Source organism: Quercus lobata, chromosome 5 (genome assembly GCF_001633185.2).
Source record: "Quercus lobata isolate SW786 chromosome 5, ValleyOak3.0 Primary Assembly, whole genome shotgun sequence".
Lineage (NCBI taxonomy): Eukaryota > Viridiplantae > Streptophyta > Magnoliopsida > Fagales > Fagaceae > Quercus > Quercus lobata.
In genome coordinates, this window is record NC_044908.1 from 14,015,617 (window position 1) to 14,032,282 (window position 16,666).

The 16,666-nt window shown below is 32.4% G+C and overlaps 1 long non-coding RNA gene and 1 pseudogene across 1 annotated transcript; both read left to right on the plus strand.

Moving 5' to 3' along the window:
* The first annotated feature begins 2,688 nt into the window (after positions 1-2,688).
* Positions 2,689-5,295, plus strand: LOC115988757. Its single transcript, XR_004091635.1, has 3 exons — positions 2,689-2,778; positions 2,979-3,142; positions 5,008-5,295. It is a non-coding gene; the product is annotated as an uncharacterized LOC115988757 (long non-coding RNA).
* Positions 5,296-6,736: 1,441 nt separating this feature from the next.
* Positions 6,737-12,103, plus strand: LOC115990008 (annotated as a pseudogene).
* The last annotated feature ends 4,563 nt before the right edge of the window (positions 12,104-16,666 follow it).

The following is a 16,666-nucleotide window of genomic DNA, read 5'->3' on the forward strand; positions in this document are numbered from 1 at the left end:
AATATATTTGGCTGTATATAACATAATATCATTAACAATTAGAAAAATTAGTTACGATTATATCATATGTCATGGGGGAAAAAAGAAAAAGAAGCAGACAATGTAAAATGATAAGAATTATGTGATTATTCCATTGATATATGAAAAATGTGAAAAATGACTTCAATGAATTAATAATTATTTGATTACCAATAGTCTGTGGCCTAAGGATTGCCTCCTCCATTGTTGGTTAAATTTCTATGATTTGAATCCGTCCACTTTAACCGTAGCAAAAAATAATTATTATTTAATTATCATTTAACTTAAGAACAACTTTCTCAAAAAAAAAAAAAAAAAAACTTAAGCATAAATATATCACAATTGGATACGAGTAAGATCAGATCATAAATTTTCTAGCAAATTTAAATTATTCTTATTTAGAAAAATAAGTGTTTGACTCTATTGTTTTTGAAAAAATTGAAATTCAAAAAAGGTTGAATTTTCCATAAAAATTCTCCAGGGGTCAAGTTAGGCTTTTTAGACCCCTTGATTTTACAGCAAAATTATTAGCTTCAAATAATTAATCAATTATGAATTAATAAGTGGAAAACAATTTCTAAAAATAAGTCCTTTTTTTTTTTTTTTTTGTTAACCAAAGATAGTTTTGCCTTAACTCATTTCTTCTGATGCTACAAAACATTAGAAAACACGAAAAATTATCTTTATACAAAATTTCCCATTGAAACAAACAAAGCGTTAGATTGATTTCTAGATTAATTGCCACATATTAAATATGTCACCAATAAAGCAATAAAATAGTAAATTCAACGAAAATAACATAAGACAACAATAAGGTGATCCAAGAAAACCTATGAAACATACCGTTTCACAGTAATAATTTGGAGGGATTTAACCTATCAATTCCAAGGTAAACTAACCCACTAGAATAGAATTGAAGTTTATATACTAGCCTTAACCCTAAATCTTCCCTTTAAAAAAAAAAGAAAAAAAAAAAAAGACTCAACCCTAAAACTCCTTGTTTGTGATTTTGAGATTTGGACAAGCAACTTTAATCTACACTATGACAGCAGTGTTGATTGTTAGTGGAGGCTCAGATCAACTCTCTAAAAAACTTAGGGTTTCTAACTCTCTATCCTCTTTATAAGTCGTGCTTAATGGGCCTTTATATAAACTCTTCATTAAGGTTACAAAAACTGAAAAACCCATATGTACAGTTGACTAAAAAAATCACGTCCAACTTGAAATAATTGATTTTGCAATTCTTGATCAGTTGAACTTTGAATCAAACAAGGGTTGAACTCATCTCTCGATCGGTCAAACTTGCAATCAAACTTACATAAACTTAGTTTTCTTCCACAAATAACTTTTGTCTTGGACTCATAATTTTACATTGAGAACTCAATAAAACTCAATCTTTTTGTCATTGGTTACCAACAGCTAATTCGATGGACTAACATGTATCTTAGATTTTCTTGTATAGTTTAAGAAAAGATAGCACTGTTTTTCATGTATTGAATAATTGAATAGCCAATGTTTTCAGTGCAACTAAACACCAAAAATTGGTGAAAATATCTTCTAAAAATATGTTTAATGGAAACAAACACAAACGTATGGTAAAAAGGGATAACAAGATAAAATAATTAAAAAATTCTTTGACAAAATTTTTTTTAGATACTTGACAAAATTTTAGAGTGCGTAGCCTTGTAGGGATTTGGATCCTCATTTCAAAGAGAAATGGAGCGTATCCATTTCATGGACAAGATCTATTTAAAATAGATCTAAGGTGTAAAATGTGCCACCTCAATTAAATCTTATTACTGAACTCATCAACATGACTGCGGTTGTTCTCAAAAAAATAAAAATAAAAATAACTGTGGTTAAAGTTAAACACATTACAGGTTAACGTTGGTTTACATAAAAAACAACGTTATCATTATCATTAAGTTTTGGATTTTTCTCTAAAAACTATTAGGTATGGTGGTGTTGTGGCCATTGGAGTTGCTGGCAATGACAGTGGTGGACTTCTGCAGTGATGGTCTCATCCTCTGAAAGCCAACCACCATGACCGCAACCACCAGCCTCTTTGATCATGATGCCTCTGACAGCAGTGGACACTCATTTTTCCTTCTTTTCCTTCTCCTTTAGGCCTTTGGCAGAAAACTTCATAGTTTTTTTTTTTTTTTTGGCAAATTACAATTTATCCACTCGTGGTTTGATCGAAATTTAAGTTGTTTATTTGTAATTTGAAATTTGACACTCTATTCACCTTAGGTTAGCTTAGTTAGAGCTTTCTAACTCATTTTTATTAATAACATGGCTAGATATATAATTTTTCCCCACTTTTATATATTTTTCCTCTAAAAACACAAAAAAACATAAAAATACAAAATCAAATAATATTGAACATGCCAACAACTTAAATTTTAGTAAAATATAAGATAGGTAAAATGTCAAATTTCAAATTACGAAAAAACAATTTAAATTTCAACCAAATCACAATTCCGTAATTACCTTTTTTTTTTTTTTTTTTTAACTAACTAACGTTAACCTTTTGAGTTACTGATTTTACAAGAGGTGGCGAAATTATAGCCTTAGATCTCTTTGGAATGAATCTCAGCCTTTAAATCGACACTCACCATTTGATTTAAAAATGGAGAAGATCCAGATCGAGTCTTGTAGTAGGTGATCAAAAAAGAGTGTCGATCGTTGACAAAGAAAAGAACTTTTGAAGCAACGATGAGCGAAGGTCCAAAGCTCGACATCAACAAACCCAAAAATGTAAGATCAAATAATTTCTACCCTTTTCCACAATATATATATATATATATATATATATTATGTTTTTGAGAAGCAGTAATAAGGGATTCCAAAAGCAACTTCAGTGAATCAGTGCTTTTGTTGTTTTTGCTTTCAGTATTTGCGCTCTAGTATTTGACTTTTGATTGATTGACTGCTTGCTTGTCGTCTTTCACAAACAGCACAACTGAAAGAATTTCAAGAGCACCAAACAAAAACCCAACGAGCTAGTTTCTTCACCATCAGCAATGGTCACTCATGAGTCTTCAGCTCTGCCACCTCAGCCACCACCAAAAGAGTCATTTTCTCTGGCCTATGCTCGTGGCTGTCAATCTTGCTGTTGGAGGTCCCTTTCTTTTTCTTATTCTTCAGCTTTGTAATTCACTGTTTATCTTAATTTCCTATCTACATTAGTATATGTGGGTGTTTATTTCATATGCAAAGTGATTAAATTTATAAAAAGGTGTAATGGGTTTTAAGATTTTAGCTTAAAAGATTTGTTTTTTAAGCTTATCGGGTGCTTTTCATGATGTTATTGTTGATGGGTATTCTGTTGTTAGGATAAAGGGTTACGGTTTTAAATATCTCATTTTTGGAGGAATCCTTGATGGGAATGGAGGAATTCTGACTAAATGAGATTTGGTGTTCCATGGTTGGGCTTGTGTGGGATTTATGATTCTCCTTAGTTGAGGAATTCTGTGATAAGATGTTGATTCTTGCCTTTGTGGATTTAGATCTTAATTGGTTATGTCATATGTGACATCTAATTACTAATATGCACTAAAGAGTCTAGGAACGCAAATGTGTAAAGAGTGGTGATAAGTATGGGGTTCATATACTGTTCCTATTAGAGGGGAAATAAACATTTTATGTCTTGTGTGGGATTTATGATTCCCCTTTGATATCCTTGGTCCAAATGGCAATGTTCCCACCAACCCTCCCCTTCCCAGTTAGTTGAAGTAGAGGCAAAATCACTGTTTGAATCCCATGTCTCAGTTGTGTCAGTTGTTATTTTTCTATTGATAAAAACGATTATTTCTCAACTTAAACTTTTAGTTCACTACAGGTTTTGATGCACGCTTCTTATATATGGATGCATGTTCCTTCATTTTGGAAATCTTGGAGTTTGTTGTTGTTGGAACTTCTTCTTGTTTTGTTAAAATGGGAGTAAGAGTAGCAGTAATAGCTCATGGAATTCTTCATTTTATTAGTACAGCCTTATGCTCCTTATAAATGGATGCATATTCCTTCATTTTGGAAATCCTGGAGTTTGTTGTTGTTGGAACTTCTTGTTTTGTTAAAATGGGAGTAACAGTAATAGCTCATGGCATTCTTCATTTTATTAGTACAGCCTTATGGTTGCCTAATCAGAGTAATGGTTTTGGCTATTTATCATGGAAAACAGCCAATGATCAAGTAAAAGACTTGTTTGTCTATCATTCTAAGTATAATAATTAGTAGGTGGGAGAAAAAGACACAGAATGCAATTCTTGCATAATTTTTAACTGGTCATCTAACGCCCTACTCCTTGATATGATTAAAATCATATACCAGTAATTTTTGGCTTTATCCATGTTGAAGATGAACAATATGTTGGATAGACAAAGTTAGTATCAATTCCTTAGGGTGTGCATACTGCATAGTATCTTGCATACTGTAACAGTAAGTTGGATGGATTCATTCAACTGGCTCATTAGGAACTTATAGGTGAGTAGCAACATATTCTATTTCCTCAAACTCGCTTATCTACTTAAATAATTGTTGAACAAATATTAATGACTTTATAAGCAGGTGCAAAGATGCCTACCAATCACCACTCTCCAACCCCACAAAAGTGTGTGATCTTTGTGTACTGGGTGTGATCTTTTTAATATATAGGTCCTACATCTGGTGATCATTTTTAAAACTGGTAAAACTGGTTTCGTCACATTGACATTGTAGTAGACTGAGCAGTCTCATAACGGAAATATATTCTTTACATGTTATGGTTCTATATAGTTTGAGAGGTATTTATATTTGGGTTTGTGGTCAAACTTGGTCTTTTGCCCCTCTGTTTGTGTGCAATTTTTCTATATAAGTTGTTAGTCTTTTATTTTTTAATCTAGATAAGTTGTTAGTTTAAGCTTCTGTTAAAACTGTCTTCAAGCCTATCAAAAAGTTGTCTCTTGGGCTCTAAATATGCTCCTTACGAGTTTCTGTGAACTTTTGTAGCCTGCCTCTTTGTGTGGACAAAGAAGAAAGATGAGCACATAAAAGAAGAAGGTGCAACTCCAGTTTCAATCTCCCCTGCTAAAACTGCTCCTATTGCTGAAAAAACCTTACACTCATCATCCGTCACAAAACCTGTGAAGTTGCGGGAACCAATTCCAGAGGATCAGCAGCGTGAACTTTTCAAGTGGATGTTGGAAGAGAAAAGGAAGATCAAACCAAAAGATCCTGAAGAAAAGAAGCGCATTGATGGAGAGAGCCATTCTCAAACAGTTTATTCGAGTGAAACCTATCCCTAGTATCTAAATTATTTAACACTTGTTCTCAAATTTAGAGATTACTATAAATGAATATTTTCTTTCTTTTTCCATGAAGTTTAGTTTATCCTTATGTCAAATCTCTTTGAAGTTCTTTAAATCGTTGTTGTTCAATGCAAAGGATAATGTTGATAATTGTCAGTAAAAGATAGCACCAAGTCGCAACTGGATACATCTGCTCTGCTAATTGAAGAGCAGATGACTCCTTTCTCTTTTTCATGTAATAAATATTGTATCATAAGATATTCTGTTTTAGGTGAGGACTCAAGGAGATCATATTCATAGAGGGTAGGGTCACAACTAGCCCAAATCATTCAGGTTGATGGCTAAGCCATCAATCTTCAACTAAAAGATAACAACTGAAAATTATTATAACAATAAGCTATCTGCTTCATTGTTTTCAATGATCTTAGGATACAATTGCTGACCATTACCTTTATCAAATGGCATAGCCAAACCCATAATGGTTACTACTATTATGTTTAGGTTGGTGGGCTGGACTGGGATTAATTTGCTATCCACTTTCAAACCAGCTCTTGCATGGTCCCACTCACATCAACTAGATCTAAAAGCCTCTTGAATCCTAGCTTAAAGTAAAATACTAAAATGAAGTAATATTAATAGCAGAGGTTATTTTTATGTTCAAGAGATTCAAAGCCGTTCATTATCCAAATTTCGATTATGCATATTTAATTAAGAATATTAATAAATTAAAAATCAAATTAAAGAATTTTTAATTTACTTAGAATTTTTTTAATATTGGGTTTGCTTTAACCCATGAGAGTCAAGAGTATTAGCTCTAAACTAATTAATTTAATCTTACATGATTTAATTACTCAAAAAACAAGGAAAAGAAAAAAGAATTTTTTTTTTTTACGCTCTTTCAATAACTAAAAAAAAAAAAAAAAAAATCTTTCAAAAGAAAATTTTTAAAATTTTGAGTTTTCACATATATATTTTAAGAAAAGTGTTTCTCAAAAAAAAAAAAAAATATATATATATATTTTAAGAAAAGTTAGAATTAGTTTTTAATTTTGCTTCTTCTGTTTTTTCCCTTTCAATATCTCTTAAAAAATTCAACCTAAATATTTTCTTTTTGTGTAATAGTTACTAATTTATGCTATTAATATTTGTTGGTCAAAAACATTTATTTTATTATTCTTTTTTACCTCTTTAAAAATATTAAATATTAACTTTGATGGATATTAATTTTAAAATTTCTTATGCTACGTGAATACACAAATTTTGTGAAAGGTAAATATTTATCCATGTTGGTTTCTGTCCACTTTAAAACCAAACAGAGAGAATCATCGTATAAATAAAATGTTTTAAAATTATTGCTAAGAAGCGTTCTGTTGCCAGCAAGGAAATAATTTGCTTACGTGTTCAAAGCTTGGGGATGCATCCCAAAAGCGATGAACTCTGAGACTGCCATTTTGAATTCTATTTCTCAGCGTATTGAATCATTCTCTTCTGTACAGAAGGATTTTTGTGGCAAGCACATTAGATTTGTTTCATCAAGCTCTGATGATGATGAAAATAGTGATGATAATTCTAGTTCTGTCCGAGTCAGTAGCTGTCCAAAGGCACAATAAGAGTTGTAGTGGATCATCAAAAAAGAAAAAGAAAACCTGAAGGTTTAGGCTGCAGTGTGTCTAAAGAGGTAGAACTAGATGTTGATACAGTAGATAATGCCAAGGAGATTGAGGAGGCTAACAATTGTAACGAAGCTGATCTTGCAATTGCTAATTAGTAACTACTCTATAAAGACATTCATTTCAACCTGGAAGGAGCAGTGTTGGGACCATACTGTGCCTGTGGTATGTTAATTCTTGTTATAAATTATGATTCACACCTATCCACTGCCTTATTTCTTAGTCTGATGTTGAAAATTTTTGCTTTGTATGATTTATGTAAAGAATATATGTGTAAATTCATTTCTTTATAATGATTGTGCAATAGTTCTCAAGGTTTATAAATTTTAGAAATCTTCTTTCATAGTCTTAGAGATTTTTATCACTGGGGGGTTGGAATTCTAATTATTTTAATTGACATGTAATATCTAAACTGTATTGCAAATCCTGCATATCTAGTAGTGGGTCATTGACTTATCTTCAACTTGCAAGTTATTTTTTCTTTTTTTGACATTGGTGAGATAATGTTTATACTTACTTGACAACAGATTATGTTATTGAAGAGATTACAAAAGCTGGCTTTGTCGAACCTACCCCTATTCAAGCTCAAGGATGGCCAATGGCTCCAAGGGGCCGTGGTCTGGGAAGACACTTGCCTACCTGTTGCCTGCCATTGTCCATGTTAATGCCCAGCCAATTCTTTGTAAGGGTGTAATGTTTGGGTTGATTTATTCTTAATATGATCTTGATATGCCTCTGTTTATATTTTGTCAATCTCTGGAAATATGTTTCGTTGATCCCCCATTATATTTTTCAGCTCCTGGAGATGGCCCAATTGTGTTGGTATTAGCTCCAACCTCTAAACTTGCTGTTCAAATACAAAATGAATGTACTAAATTTGGTGCATCATCAAAAATTAAAAATACATGCATATATGGTGGGGTTCCAAAGGGACCTGAAGTTCGTGATCTTCAGAAAGGTAGGTTGTCAATTGAGTTGTAGACAACTTTTCATTTCTTGCTGTATTTTGATTTCCATGAATTGGCTCTCCTGTGATAGGTAGTTACTATGTAAGTTGACTTAGCTATTTTTTTATTACTTTCATGCGTAGGTTTATATAGTTGCTTACTCTTTTTGATTTTGTTAATGTCAAATTTATTCCTTTTCTGGACCAGGCGTTGAAATTGTAATTGCAACACCTGGGAGGTTGATTGATATGTTGGATTCGCATCATACAAACTTGCGAAGGGTTACATATCTTGTGTTGAATGAGGCAGATCGGGTGTTAGATATGGGTTTTGAGCCTCAGATTCGAAAGCTTGTTTCTCAGGTTTGAATTGTGGCTTGCTGTTTGAAACTTATGTCATGATCATTACTGTACTTTTATCTCTGTTACAAAAATAATTTCTGACAGATGATTGTTTCCCCTAGCTCTCATATTTCCTCTTCCTCATGCCTTTCTGTCTCCTGCTTTCATTTATGGATTAGATCTGTTAGAAAAGAAGGGCAAATTAGCAGATGTCTGATCTGAAATAGCTTGGCTGAACTGAGTTCTTGAACAGTGTGGAAGTTCTAATTGTTGGTTTAGAATCCCAATTTGACTTCTAGTACTTAATTGCAGGTCTTGTCCAATAAAACTTAAGCTTGTGACAAGAACTTATTAGATTATTTTTTGTATTATTTTATTTTATTTTATTTTATTGGAGTTTTCGAAGGCCATATCATTATTGAAGCCTCTTGCTTACTTCCCTACCAAAGGGAAGATATGATGTAGACAATAAAGAGATTGAGGAAAAGCAAGATTAAAAAAAAAAAGATAGATTTAGATTTGTGGTCTCGTTTTGATGTGGGGCCTTCTTGGAACATTTCGTAGGCCACTTTAATTAATTTTTACTGGAATAAATCCCATAAGAGAATACATGTGGCCTACTTTGACTAATTTGTTGAGAATCTATAGCCAATCCCAAAAAATTTGGGACTAAGGCTTGCTTATTGTAGAATAAGGGCAATCTGTTAAATTCCATTTTTTCAGGAATGACTGTTCTTGTCTCTACGAAAGGCCCATGAGTCTTATTTTGTGTTTTGAGTCATTTTTGTATTTGGTTTAGAAATTCTAAAGTACCTTTTCTAGTTATTAGTAGTCAGTGTTTTTTTAGGAGTCCTAGTGTTTTAGGAAAAGATTTTGGATTTAGCAATTTCCCTTATTTTAGTCAATAACATTCATAGTGAGATTGATTTTAATAAAATTTTAGAAGCTTATTTTAAGGAGTCCTGAGGGTGTGATTGCCTTGTGATTGTTTCAGACAACGTAGGTATGGCTGCCTATGTGGTTGTGTAGTGTTTATCTTATTTCTTGTTCAACCCACTATTTTAACACCTAACAGCCATCAAACATATTCAAAATCCAATATTTTTATTACTGAAACCTACCTAAGAGTGTAAATCATTGGTTGAATTTTCAAATTTTCACTAACAAGGGGAAATCTCTAAACATTGCTTACCCTCCAATATTTCGCTTAATTATGTTGCCTATTTATAATATTAGCCATATACTCTTGTTTACTTGAAAAGCTATTGGCTTTAAAGACTAAAGTTACCAACATTTAATTATATACGTGCACATATTTGTTAGTATTGTGCAATACGTATAATATGAATAGTAGGTATCATAGGTGTGTATCGACCATGCTTATGAATCTGATGATACATATATATGTATTGTATGAATCACATCGATTGTGTACGATTTATAGACATGTGAGTTTAAATTGGGTTTTTTTTTTTTTGTTAAAATTTGTGCTTTGACTTGAGTCCAACTAGTAATTGGACTTGTTTTTAACAAAAAATTATTGGATACTTGTTGAGGCCAATAAAATAATGTCCATGAGATATTGACCCTGGTCCTGGGATATTGATTGCTTTAATGATCACTTTGTAATGTTTATGCCTATTTTCAAGTAGTACAAATGTGGTATTTTGAAGATGCCAGCTAATCCACTATTAAGTATCACCGATGGCAATGTGATGGGCCCTTTACTTCCCTCCTAATGTTTTGTTCAATGCAGATTCACCCAGTTCGTCAAACTTTGTACTGGAGTGCTACCTGGCCTAAAATAAGCTTCTAGACAGTTTCTTTACAACCCGTACAAAGTAAGGTGCTCTAACCTAATATTGCTACTGCCTAGTTGTGGGATTTCTTCTGTTCTGTTAGGATATATTCTTTTCTGTGTTTTGTTTTTATTTTATACTTTTGATGTATGTAGTTGCTAGTCATAACTCATGTCATTTTACTCATTTTGAGGCAGCTTGTTTTTGGTGAATTTCCCCCTACTCCTTCCCTCTCTTTCCTTTTTCTTGAAACTGAGGGTAATTTCCCAGGTTTAATGCTTATGCCCTTTTTGAAAGTTCCAGCTTTTGTGGTATGTGTATGTGTTTGTAATGTGCGATCATGTTATGTGATTGGCTCTTATCTTTGCACTTTGCATAGGTGATAATAGGATCTCAAGATTTGAAAGCTAACCATGCTATACGGCAGCTATACGCCAGCACATTGACATTGTTTCTGAAAACCAAAAATATAACAAGTAGGCCCCATTTCTATTTTGTTCTTGTATATTCTAATTTTTTCAAGATCTCATCATATGAGATTTGATGTAGACATTTTACTGATAGGTTTGATTTTCCAGATGGGTTAAATTGCTAGAGGATATCATGGATGGCAGCTGAATATTGATCTTCATGGATACCAAGAAAGGATGCGATTAGATCACCCGGCTGCTTCGCATGGTTGGTTGGCCAGCTCTTTCAATTCATGGAGATAAAAGTCAAGCAGAGAGGGATTGGGTCCTCTCAGAGTTTAAAGCTGGCAAGAGTCCTATAATGACTGCTACGGATGTTGCAGCTCATGGTCTAGGTATGGAGATAAAACTCTTAAAGCTTGTTCAAAGACTTGATAGAAATTCTATTTTAGTACAGGAAATTGTGTTGGTAAACAATTTACTAATAGCACTCATCATCAGCATCTCATTTTGGAAAGAAATTATTATCTGATCTTCTTGTTGTCCCTAATTTAAGTCTTCTTTTAATTTTATTGGATAGGCTTTATGGTATTATCCACCATTGGATTTCTTCCTTTCGAGCTGTATCTTACGTTATTATCTTACAAGCGGTTTTTTTTAGGAACATTTTTAGTATTAATCATGTTTTCATTGATTAAACAGATGCAAACCATTTCACTCAGCTCTTTGGCCTTTGCTGCGTATGTTGGATATTTACCTTTATTTTTATTTGCACTCATTTGTTATGTTTTCTATCCTGATGCTCGAACTCTGTTATTTTGAAAGATTCATTTTTTTAGTTATTGCTTTGCTATATTTAGTGGTCTCTAAATTGTCTCATGAACACCTTTTTTTACGTAAGTTGGTGTTATTTGTCACATGGATCCTACTTGTATATTTGTTTGAGCCACTTGTTTTCATGTCCATGGATATTGGATATTGCCCTTGAACACTTCCCCTCTGTGCATAATTGTTGCCAGAATATGGTTTCTGGGGGTATTCATCTGACATTTTGTGTTTATTTGCTACAACAACACACTAGAATACATGCAGAAATGTGTTGAGGTCATAGATTCTCTGATCTAAATAAGCTTCTGATGTGAGAAATCGTTGGCCTAATTTATTTCTTATAACTTATAATGCTCTTTTGTTTCGTGGCAGATGTGAAGGACATGAAATATGTGATAAATTATGACTTCCCTGGATCCCTTGAGGACTATGTTCATCGCATTGGTCAAACAGGAAGGGCTGGGGCAAAAGGAACTGCATACAGTACTTTCTTCACTGCTGCAAATGCTAGATTTGCAAAGGAACTCATCAGCATACTTGAGGAAGCTGGACAGAAGGTCAGTTCTGATTTGGCTGCAATGGGGCGTGGCCCGCCTCCTCCCCTGTCAGGTTAGTTGGCCAGCTTGAATATTCTTAGACATGCGCGTGTATACACACGTGCATGCTCATTGTGTTGTGTACATGTGTGAGTGCGTGAATTTGGTTTCTATATTTGACTGTTTCAATGAATATCGAACAATCAGGTCATGGGGGTTTTCGAGATCATGGGAGGGGTCATGGTAGTGGTCGCTCATGGAACTAACTATTGAAGGTAAACCGGTTCTCACGTTGTATTTTGGAGGGAAACATTTAACATATATGATTAGACTATAGGAGTTTAAATGTCTCTTTTCATTTATGTTGAGTTTTGTTCAATTACGTAGAGGACTAACTATAGTTAATGTTGGACTATGTAAGATAAAATATTTTGTTTATATCATTAATGGTCTGCTTGGATTGAGGGAGGGGGAGTAGAGTAGAGTAAAGTAGATTTAATACAAAATTAGCTTATTTTTAGCCAATTTTACTCTACTCCCCTCCTTCCCCCCTCCTTCCAAACAGGCCATAAAGGTTTTGAGGAAGAAGATAAACAATTTTATTTTCATTTTGCTTTGCCCAAAAGTAGTGAAAGTATGCACACAAGTCTACTTCAACACTCAGTATCTCATTAGGTTGATACCAAAGCAACCCTGGTTTGGATCATTGGAAAGTGGCGAAAAAGGTTAAGATACTTACAAGGAACCAATGATTACAGGTTGACTTCCATGCATATTAATCAGTTGGAGGTGATTGGTTACCCAAATTCCAATCTTACCGAATGTATAGACAAGAAAGTCTACAACAACATATAATTTCCTTTTTATTTTTTGGAGGTGATATATCTTCGAGAATTACTATATACAATTGTTGCTTCATCTACCGTGGAGTTTATTGAATACTAAGCTACAACGCTTGCATTATTTATGGTTAAAATCTTTTTATCACAAATCTCAAGATTTTCAATTCTACATCAAGACCTTTAAAAATTCTGTCACAATTTATTTGATTGCATTTTTCTTCTCTAAGAATAATAAAAGCCAAAGTAAGCTTAGAGAGAATGTTAAGAAACAAAAGGTGTCCATGAGCTATTGATTATTGATCCCATAAGGTCATAACTAAAGGTCTGTTGGCAGAACCATATAAAGATCACGCAGAACATGTGGGACTTGTTAGCTTATTTGATGTTTAATCTCTCTTTATTTGATTTGTTTTACAACACTTTCATAACAAATTAGAAGTGGTAAGTTATTAACTTGTTATTGGTTTTAACTTGAACATACCACTGAAATTATTTTGTTGTTCACCAATAACTATTTGTAACAACTTGTCATTTAAAATTTGTTGTGAAAATATTATAAACATAATATTTCTCTTTACATTTAGGCCTTTATTAGGATATTTATAAAGAATAAGGCAAAATATTTTTTTGTGCACATAAAGTATAAATATAAAGGGAGTTTTATTCATGGTGGATTTATGAAGGGGGACTTGAATGGCTAATAGGTAGTCTATTCATAAAGGATTGATGGCTTATAAAGTACTCACATAGTACCATACATTGTAATGCAATGATCATCACTCATCAAGTTATTTAAATGCCATGTGGGCCAAGTGAGAGAATGTTAGGAGACTTATTGTGGTCCTCATACAATTTACTCTAATTGATTAATTACAATATACTTAGATTTATTTTAGAGTGATAGATAAAGAACTTCTTTTAGGAGTATATTTGTTAACATCACTTCAAATGTCATTAGTGAATAAACACTTAAAAATCCTAAGTGGGTGAGAGACCGGCTTAAGGAGCTGCTTGATTGCCGCGCCATTCTTGTTGCAAAGGAAAGCCATTCTGAAAGTGGCTACAACCTTCACGCATCCTTAACCGAGATGCGTCAAAAAATACAGTAACAAATAAAATAAGGTAGGTCTTCCATGAATGGAAAAGACGCATGCTAGGTGTTCCATTTTATAGAAACTGGCGTACATTTGTAGGTACCTTCTCAGGCGGGATAAGTAACTCTTAATTAAATTTTTTAATGACAGGAGTATTAAAGAGAACACACATTAAATTGAAAGGGACCCTAGTCTAACCTTTAAAAAATTGTGTTTTTGATCGAAGAGTTTTTAAGGAATAGGCCGTAAGCTAGAAAAGTTTCCTTCACAACTCATTCTTTTGCAGTGAGATTTTCTCTACAAATCATTTGAAAAACATGGCTGTAGGTATTATTATTTTTTTCCTTCCACTGTTTTAGATTTCTTACATCTAATCCAATTCATGCTTACAGTCATTGCATTGGGAGGTGTTGGTCATTGGATTTGAAGGAATTACTCGTTTTATGCATTTTTTTTTCTTATTTACTTTAATTTTCTGTTATTTTGGCCTTGTCCACTTTGATTTTTATTTCTTTTTATTTCCTGTGAAATGTGAGATTGGTTTTAATTTTGTTTCATTTTAGTAAATTAATTTGAGTGGAATTAATTTTGTACCATCTTCCAAGAGAGGGGGTTAGTTTTAGCTTCTTATCTCTTCATTTTTTATCTTAATCTTATGTAAAATGTATCAGTGGGACGTTCTATAACTTGCCTTTCTTATATTGATTTGTCAATCTTTTTAAGTGAAAATTTTGTACCTTGACTCAATCTTTGAGATTTTTTTTTGAACTCGCCATCATAATGGTTGTATTCGGCATAGTGGTGGTTTGAAGTTATAGAATATGGATTCAAAAATTTATTACTAGATTGACTAATTATGTTTTGTTACTTCTATTTTCTTAATGTAAAAAGGGGAGATGATTCACTAGAAAATTACTTTATTTTTTGAAAAATTTCAATTGATATTGTTAATTATTATTAATTTAAAATATAAATAATTTATTTATGTTATTAAATAAGTATAAATTTAATTGCTTATTACGTCATGAATTTGACCATTGATTCAATCCGATCAACCAAAAAAAAAAAAAAAAAAGAGAAACCATTTTCTTGCTTAGGTAAATTACAACTTACTCACCTATAATTTGGTCGAAATTTAAGTTACCTACATGTGGTTTAAAAGTTGGCACTTTGCCCACCTGAGGTTCACTCCGTTTGATTTCCGTTACCTACTTCTGTACTTTTACCGTTAAAAACACACAAAACATAACAAAATATAAAAATCAAGATCTAAAAGTATATTTTTTTAAATGGTGAAACTTTGGCTTAAGAACATTTGTCCTCTTCATAAGAACATTCTTAAACCTATCAATCCAAAAAAAACTCTCAAGGGGATATTCATCAATGAATGTTTGAATTTTGCCTATCTTGGCTTATGGATGTTGTGCAAATCACATATGTTAGCCTCTTAAAAACTAATTTTTAGGCATATTTTGATATCATAAACTTATTCTGGGCTACACAAAACCAAATTATTATATTCTGGGAGAGAGGCCATGGGGAGATTAAGGCTTTGAGCCATCTAATCCAACTGGTTCATCTCCAACTCTAGTGTTGTACTTGAATGGAGTTCATTTTGGGTATTACCAAGAGTTGATGAAGATGAGATAGAAGCGGTAGATGTGATGATTTTTAATTTCATCATAATTTTAGTATTACTTCAAATTTTTATGAAATAATGAATTTTTAAATTTTGGATGTAGAAGTCAGAAATGTACTTATTTTTTAAGTTGCTGGTGTGATATACTCCATGTAAGACTCCACTTTGTATATTGTACTCCTTTAGCATTTTCTGTACTTTCAAGAGGATTTCTATGTTTATCTTGTTGTGAATTACGAATAAGTGATTTGCACAACATCCATAAGTCAAGACATGCAAAATTCAAACATTCACTGATGAATATCCCTTGAGAGTATTGTTTGGATTGATAGGTTTGAGAATGTTCTTATGAAGATGAAAAATGTTCTTAAGCCAAAACTTCACCATTTTAAGAAATATACTTTTAAATCTTGATTTTTATGTTTTTTTGTATTTTTAACGCTGAAAGTACAAAGGTTGGTAATGAAAGCTTAACAGAGTGAACTTCAGGTGGGCAAAGTGCCAACTTTTAAATCATAGGTAGGCAACTTAAATTTCGATCAAACTACATATGGGTAAGTTGTAATTTGCCCTTCTTGTTTCTTATATTCTCTTTTTGATTTGATTTTTAAAACCTTTCTAAGGGAATAAATGAAATTGGAGTAAAATCAATGAGCATAATAAAAACATTATGAAGATGAAATTTTTTTATCAATATTAATTTTTAGGTGTATTAAAAATTTATTGATGTGTTAACAAAGATGCCACTATTCATTGTTTACTTTAGTGCACAACACAACCTACAAGGAAGGCACACTATTTTAAAATTTATTATTTTGTGTAACGCCTGTTTGCAAATATAGTTCTTACATGCCAATAGATTTACAAAATGTTGTAGTTTTCAGTTAACTCAACTGGTAAAGTTTTTTATGGTTGAATAAAATACTAGGGGCTTAATTCATGCCTACAACAAAACCAATTAATATCTTAGTCTGATTATAAAGAGTACAGTATCAGAAGTAGACGGCATAAGTTGATATTCTACCCCAAAAATTAAAAAAATTAAAAAAATTATGAAATGTTTGACATAACACCACCTCTCATCAAGGTCAAAGGAATAAGGAATTTGTTTCTTGCAATGAGGGGAAAAAAAAAAAGTAGCTTTAATTCTTCTTAAAAGTGACACACATGCTTTAAATGTGAGAGATGGCCAAAATTATTGCGGCGCCAATCAATACAAAAGAAATCATCCAACTGATTGCTTGAATTCAAAAA